The sequence below is a fragment of the Citrus clementina genome, unplaced genomic scaffold (genome assembly GCF_000493195.1).
Source record: "Citrus clementina cultivar Clemenules unplaced genomic scaffold, Citrus_clementina_v1.0 scaffold_3, whole genome shotgun sequence".
NCBI lineage: Eukaryota > Viridiplantae > Streptophyta > Magnoliopsida > Sapindales > Rutaceae > Citrus > Citrus x clementina.
In genome coordinates this window covers 23,519,368-23,527,154 of record NW_006262339.1, presented here as the reverse complement: position 1 = coordinate 23,527,154, position 7,787 = coordinate 23,519,368, and positions in this window count along the sequence as shown.

The following is a 7,787-nucleotide window of genomic DNA, read 5'->3' as shown; positions in this document are numbered from 1 at the left end:
AAATGGAAAATACAAAAGATAGGGAGGTTACTGGGAATTAACGGTAAACCGTTTGTTTTTAAACGGTTAACCGATTATCACCAGAGAGCATCATATTGCCTAAGCTCTAGCCGTTTATGCTTAACGGAAAACTCCTAAGATGGGAAGGCTACTGGACATTAACGGTGAACCGTTTATTTTTAAACGGTTAACCGATAACGTCCAGAATTGAAGGTTGTCCTCCTATGGTATTGATTAACGAAAACTGATAAGGCTAAATTGTTGTGCAGGTTACTGGAGCCAAACGGCAAACCGTTTATTTTAAACGGTCAACCGATAATACCCAGAGAAGCCACCTTATGCAAACCCTTAACCGCTAAATGAAAACGGATTAACTGATGTTCATTGTGCAGGTTGCTGGAGACAAACGGCTAACCGTTTGTTTAAAACGATTCACCGATAATATCCAGAAATGTTGCTTCATGCAAGGCCTTAGCCGTTTAGTGTAAACGGATACCCAATGCTCATATTACAGGCTTCTGGAAGTTAACGGCGAAAGGGCAATCCTAAACGGCAAACCGTTTATTTGAAATCTGGCCCAACGGTAACTTTGACCAACCGAAACGGTTAACCGTTTATGGTTAACGGCGAACCGTTTTCTGTCCGACAGTTTGTAACGACTAGTTTTTCAGTTCCAAATATAAATAAGCTCATTCAAATTCAAAGAAGATTGATCACAACACAACCATTTGAGCTAATATTCGAGAATACAATCTTTATAGAGCTTAGAACACATTCTTGCTTCATCTATTCACATATTAAGCATCATTGAGTTATCTTGTATATTGTGAGAGGCAAAACAAATTTGTAATCTTTTACTTTGAGTGATTGTAAGTGTTGGGATACACTTGGGTTAAGAGATTGGGGATAATCTCTTGTTGTAAAGGTCCATTGACACCTTGGAAGTCAAGTGTAAGCATTTGAAGCCTTGGAGGCTTGCTTAGTAGAATCCTCAAGCCCGGAAAGCTTGGAGGCGTGGACGTAGGCAAGGTTGGCCGAACCACGTAAAAATCTCGTGTTTGAATCTCTCTTCCCTTACCTTTTTATATTGTGATCATCTTAATTATTATTGCTTTGAATTTGAGTTATAATTGCATTAAGATTTTCTTTATTATTGAATAATTTTTTAAAATCCCAATTCACCCCCCCTCTTGGGTTGCCTAGTTAGTATTTCATTTGGTATCAGAGCCTCGTTCTCTTGTTAAGACTTAACCGTCTAGAGTAAAAGATCCATGGCAACCCTAAATGACTCAACCTTTAGAGAAGGGCAATCCACAACTAGACCACCATTTTTTGATGGTAATGATTATGCTTATTGGAAAACTAGAATGAGAATCTATTTGCAAGCCTTAGATTATGAAATTTGGGAAGTTGTTTGTGATGGTCCATTCATACCTACGTTCAAAGATGAAGTATGAGATGATATTCCTAAACCATCGAGTCAATGGAGTGAGTTAGAAAAGAGAAAGATGTCTCTAAACTCCTAGGCTATGAATGCTTTGTTTTGTGCCCTTGATAAGAAAGAATTCCATAGAGTATCTAGTTGTGAAAGTGCACAACAGATATGGAACAAACTTGAAGTTGTCTATGAAGGGACAAATCAAGTGAAAGAGTCTAAAATCAGTAGATACACTCGCCAATATGAGTTATTCCAAATGGAACAAAATGAAAATGTGTATTCTATGTACACTAGATTCACGGACATAGTGAACACCCTAAGTGCTTTAGGGAAAACCTTCTCAAATAGTGAGAAAGTTAAGAAAATCATTAGGTCACTTCCAAAAGAATGGAGACCTAAAAGAACTGCTATTGAAGAGGCCAAAGATTTAAATACTTTACCTCTTGATGATTTAATTGGTTCTCTTATTTCGTATGAAGAGGATTTAGCTGCAGAAAAAGGACATGAGGAGAAGAAGAAAAGTATTGCTCTCAAAGCTTCAAAATATGAGAGTGATGAGGAGAGTGAACCGGATGATGAAGAACTAGCCATGCTAGCAAGGAGGTTCAGAAAATTCTTCAAGAAAACCGGAGAGCGAAGAAATTTCAGAAACTTCAAGAACTATAGGGAGAAGAAGGAGGCAATCACTTGCTATGAATGCAAGAAGCCTGGACATATAAGATCGGAGTGCCCACTTATCAACAAACTCAAGAAGAAAGCAATGGTTGCAACTTGGGATGATAGTGAGGAAGAATCAAATGATAAAGAAGGATCGCAAGAAGTATCAAACCTAGCACTCATGGCAATAGGAGGGGATGATGATCTCAATGAAGTAAGTGATCCTACCTATGATGAATTGTATGATGCTTTTCAAGATTTGCATAATGAGTTGATGAAAATTGGTAAAAAGAATGTATGTCTTAAAAAGGAAATGGCAAAGCTCAAAAATGAAAATGAATCTCTAAATGCAAGAATTGTATGCCTAGAAGTAGGAAACAAAACATTGCATGATGAAATTGCATTATCAAATGAGAAACCTAGCATCTCACATGAGCATTTGAAATCACACATAGATGAGCTGAAAAATGAGAACGAATTACTCAAGAAAAAGAATAATGAATTGAATGAAATTGTTCTGAAATTTACAAATGGGCAAAAGATGTTGGATAATATGCTTAACTCACAAAAATGTGTTTTTGATAAAGGAGGACTTGGATATAAGCCAAACTTGAAGCAAAAGTATTATAAGAATTATTTTGTTAAAGCTACCTCCACAAATGATCATAAGATTGTATGTCATTATTGTAATCAAAATGGTCATATCAAATTTAGATGTCCCGTAAAAAGGAATGCATATTATGGTGTTAAGTGCATTTGGGTTCCAAAAGGAACCGTTGCTAACTCTCAAGGACCCAAAAAGCTTTGGGTACCTAAAACTTGAGACTTTTTCTTGTAGGGCTTGAAGAAGAAGAAGAATAAATGGTACTTGGACAGCGGTTGTTCAAGGCACATGACCGGAAACTATGCATGGTTCTCAAGCTTTACCAAAATTGAAAATGGTGGAGACGTATCCTTTGGAGACAACTCAAAAGGAAAAATTCTTGGAATTGGAAATGTTGGTAAAGTTTCTTCAACTCTAATTGAGAATGTATGTTTGGTTGAAAACTTGAAACACAACTTAATTAGCATTAGTCAATTATGTGACAAAGGTTATAAAGTTATCTTTGATAAATTTAGTTGTGTTATTGAGAACTCATGTGATGGCAAAACTTTATTTGTTGGAAATAGATGTGGTAATGTTTACATTATTGATATAGAATGTGCATCTACTCTTGATAAATGTTTTTCGGCATTGCATGATGATTGTTGGTTATGGCATAGAAGGTTAGGACATGCAAGTATGGATTTGATTTCAAAAATTTCGAAAGATAATTTAGTTAAAGGTCTTCCAAAAATTGGTTTTCAAAAGGATAAGATCTGTGAAGCTTGTCAATTTGGAAAACAAATTAAAACTTCTTTCAAGAATAAAAACCATATTTCTACTTCAAAACCACTTGAACTTCTTCACATAGATCTTTTTGGGCCATCTAGATATGCAAGTCTAAATGGCAAATATTATGCATTTGTGATAGTGGATGATTATTCTAGATATACATGGGTATTATTCTTAGCCAATAAGGATGATGCTCTTGATGCTTTTAAAGTGCTTTGTAAGAAATTACAAAATGAAAAAGGGCATGGTATTGTATGCATTAGGAGTGATCATGGAGGAGAATTTGAAAATCATGCATTTGAGAGTTTTTGCAATAATCTAGGCATTGAGCATCAATTTTCATCACCTAGAACTCCACAACAAAATGGAGTTGTTGAGAGAAAGAATAGGTCTATTCAAGAAATGGCTAGGACCATGTTAAATGAAAATGCATTACCAAAATATTTTTGGGCCGAAGCCGTCAACACTGCTTGTTATGTTTTAAATCGGGTGTTAATTAGACCTAATCTTAACAAAACTCCTTATGAGCTTTGGAAAGATAGAAAACCCAACATTGGCTATTTTAAAGTTTTTGGATGCAAATGTTTTGTTTTGAACACTAAAGACAATCTTGGTAAATTTGATCCAAAATCCGATGTTGGTATCTTTCTTGGTTATTCAAATTCAAGCAAAGCTTATAGAGTTTATAACAAAAGAACTTTAGTTGTGGAGGAATCTATGCATGTCACATTTGATGAGTCTAACCCCTCCTCTTCGGAGAAAGTCGTTGTTGATGATGATGCAGGAAAAGAAGAACAAGAAGAAGAAGTATCAAATGACAATCAAGAGGATGCACCACATGGAATTCAAGAGGAACATCATGAAGAACCTAATGTGGAGCAAAATGAAGGTACTTCTCAAACACTCCCCAAGGAGTGGAGGTATGTCTCTTCTCACCCTAAAGATGTAATTTTAGGAGATCCCTCACGAGGTATAACAACTAGATCATCACTTAGAAATACTTGTGAGCATAATGCATTCATCTCTCAAATTGAACCAAAATCCTTTGAGGATGCTGAAAATGATGAATCTTGGATTATGGCAATGCAAGAGGAGTTAAATCAATTTGAAAGAAACAATGTGTGGGAATTAGTTCATAAACCCGAACATCAATCTGTAATAGGTACTAAATGGGTGTTTAGGAATAAGATGGATGAATCTGGTGTGGTTGTAAGAAATAAAGCTAGATTAGTGGCTCAAGGCTACAACCAAGAAGAAGAAATTGATTTTAATGAAACCTTTGCTCCTGTAGCAAGGTTAGAATCCATTAGGATGTTGTTAGCATATGCATGTCATAAAGATTTTATTTTATTTCAAATGGATGTGAAAAGTGCTTTCCTAAATGGGTATATTATGGAAGAATTGTATGTAAAACAACCCCCTGGTTTTGAAAATGAAAAATTTCCAAATCATGTTTATAAGTTGCTTAAAGCTTTGTATGGTTTAAAACAAGCACCTAGAGCATGGTATGATAGACTTAAGAATTTTCTGTTGGAAAATGACTTTTCAATGGGTAAAGCGGATACTACTCTTTTTGTTAAGCATAAGAACCAAGACATACTTATTGTTCAAATTTATGTTGATAATATCATTTTTGGTTCTACTAATGAGTTGTTGTGTAAAGAATTTTCATCATGTATGAGCAAAGAATTTGAGATGAGTATGATGGGAGAGTTGAAATACTTCCTTGGACTTCAAATCAAACAAAACGAGGAATGAATTTTCATAAATCAAGCCAAGTACGTAAAGGATCTACTCAAACGATTCGGCATTGATGATTCAAAGACCAAGAATACACCAATGAGCACAACAACCAAGCTGGACAAAGATGAAAAAGGTAAAGAAGTGGACATCAAAATGTATCGAGGTATGATCGGATCCCTACTCTATTTGACTGCAAGTAGACCCGATATCATGTTTAGTGTATGTTTGTGTGCAAGATTTCAGTCATGTCCCAAGGAATCTCATTTGCTTGCTGTTAAAAGAATTTTCCGTTATTTGAGTGGAACCATAGATATTGGCCTTTGGTATCCTAGGGGAACTCATATAGATTTAACATGTTTTTCGGATGCGGATTTTGCTGGTTATAAAGTGGATAGGAAGAGCACTAGTGGAACTTGCTATATTCTAGGACACTCTCTTGTTTCATGGTTTAGCAAGAAACAAAATTCTGTTGCACTTTCAACTACCGAGGCTGAATATATAGCTGCCGGAAGTTGTTGTGCACAAGCACTTTGGATGAAACAAACACTTAGAGATTATGGCATTAATCTTGAACAAATTCCTATTAAGTGTGATAATACTAGTGCTATAAATCTTTCAAAGAATCCCATTCAACACTCTCGAACCAAGCATATAGAAATAAGACATCATTTCTTGAGAGATCATGTTCAAAAGGGAGATATTGCATTAGAGTTTATTTCCACAGAAAAACAACTTGCCGATATTTTCACAAAACCGCTTTGCGAAGAACAATTTTCAAAAATTCGACATGAACTTGGGATGATGAAATTTTTGCATTAAACATCTCTATTCATGCTATTGAGTGTACTAAATTGATTGATTATTATTTATGAAATGCTTGAGCTTGGTAGACAAATGATAAATTTGCATTGATATATCTTGATTATATGAATTGATTGGTTGAAAACATGTTCATGAATCATGCATTAAATTGGCTCATAAAATATTTTCAGATCAATTAAATGATTTTGGAATATATTATTTGCGGGCCAAAAAATTAAATCAAATGTGCGAAATTACAGATAAAATAAACGGTTAGCCGTTTCCTATAAACGGATCACCGTTTAATTCCAGAAACGAGATTGTGTGTCTGTCTAGTTACCCTTTCACCGTTTGCCACAATCGGTGAACCGTTTTTCAACAGCGAGTCCTCTAACAGTTACTCCGTAGCCGTTATGTGTTTAAGCCTTCACCGTTTATTTTTCTCTTAATCCCTGATAGTTACCCTTTAACCGTTTCAATAAACGGTTAACCGTTTTCGCAAAATATATAAACTGTTCAAAGCCTTTCTTCTCCTCCTCCAGTTACCCTCTCACCGTTTCCTCCATTGTTGCGCAGCCGAAGGTCTTCTTGTCTTCAAATCCTCATTTTTCTTGCTTTTCGTGCCAAATCAAACCCTCAAAATCATTTCTTGTCACCTTTAGACATTTCTACCGATTCAAAACTTCAAATCTAGCCCAAAATTCAAAAATCTCAAATCTAAACCCTAACTGTCGCGGGTCGGATCTCTTCGTTCTTAATCTGATTTTCACCTCTCTCCAACCAAATTGATCATCCTACTCACATCCTCTACTCCTCATTACGTGTTTCCATGGCTGAACCCTCTCGGAGAAATCTCAGGCGTAAATCTGTACCTCCAAGGAATCCCATACCACCTCGGGCGGTCTCTGAATTTTCAAGGATTCACTTCCCCACACCTGCCTTGGCTAAGCGGTTCGAAGATCGCTTTGATGGTCGAAAGGTACTTGACTCCTTCTTTGTTGACATTGATGATTTCAGTAATTTGGTTGTATGTGGTAGAAGTATTCAGGATATGCTTCGCCCTTGGGAGTCTGGCATTGATTTTGATGACCGAGTTTATCCAAACTTAGTGCGAGTCTTTTACTCCAACATGGAAATCTCTGATACTCGCCCAAATAGGATAGTCACTCAAGTCGGCCGTATACCCATAGAATTTGATGATGCGGACTTAGCTGACTTTCTAGGTATCTCTTGTGAGGGGATTGACATCTACACCTCTAGGAAAACCCTCTCCTTTGATACCTTTTCTCATACTCACGGCGTCCGTAATATATGTCGTCGTCGAGACTTATCGGATGATATTTGTATGCTTCCATTTCGGTCTCAACTTTTACCTCTCCAAGTTCGTATTCTTCACTCTATTCTACAGCACATAGTGACTCCTAGGAAGGGTCACTCGGATGAGGTTACGAGGTTAGACGTCACCTTATTGGATAGCCTTCTTACAGATCGTCCCATTAACCTCGGGTATATTATTGTGCGACATATGCTGAGTACTCCAGCGGTCAACCACCGCTTGCTTCCCTACGGCAGTATCATCACTAAAATACTGCGACGCTTTGAGGTGCCACTTCTTGATACTGGACATATGGAGACTCGACGGATTGGTTCCGAGGCAGTTACCAGTATCGGATTCTCTAGAAAGAATGGAGTGTGGATAAAGACAAGCAACTCCAAAAACCGGGATACCTTAATTGCTCCAGAGGACGATCGGATGCTCAATGATGTCTATCG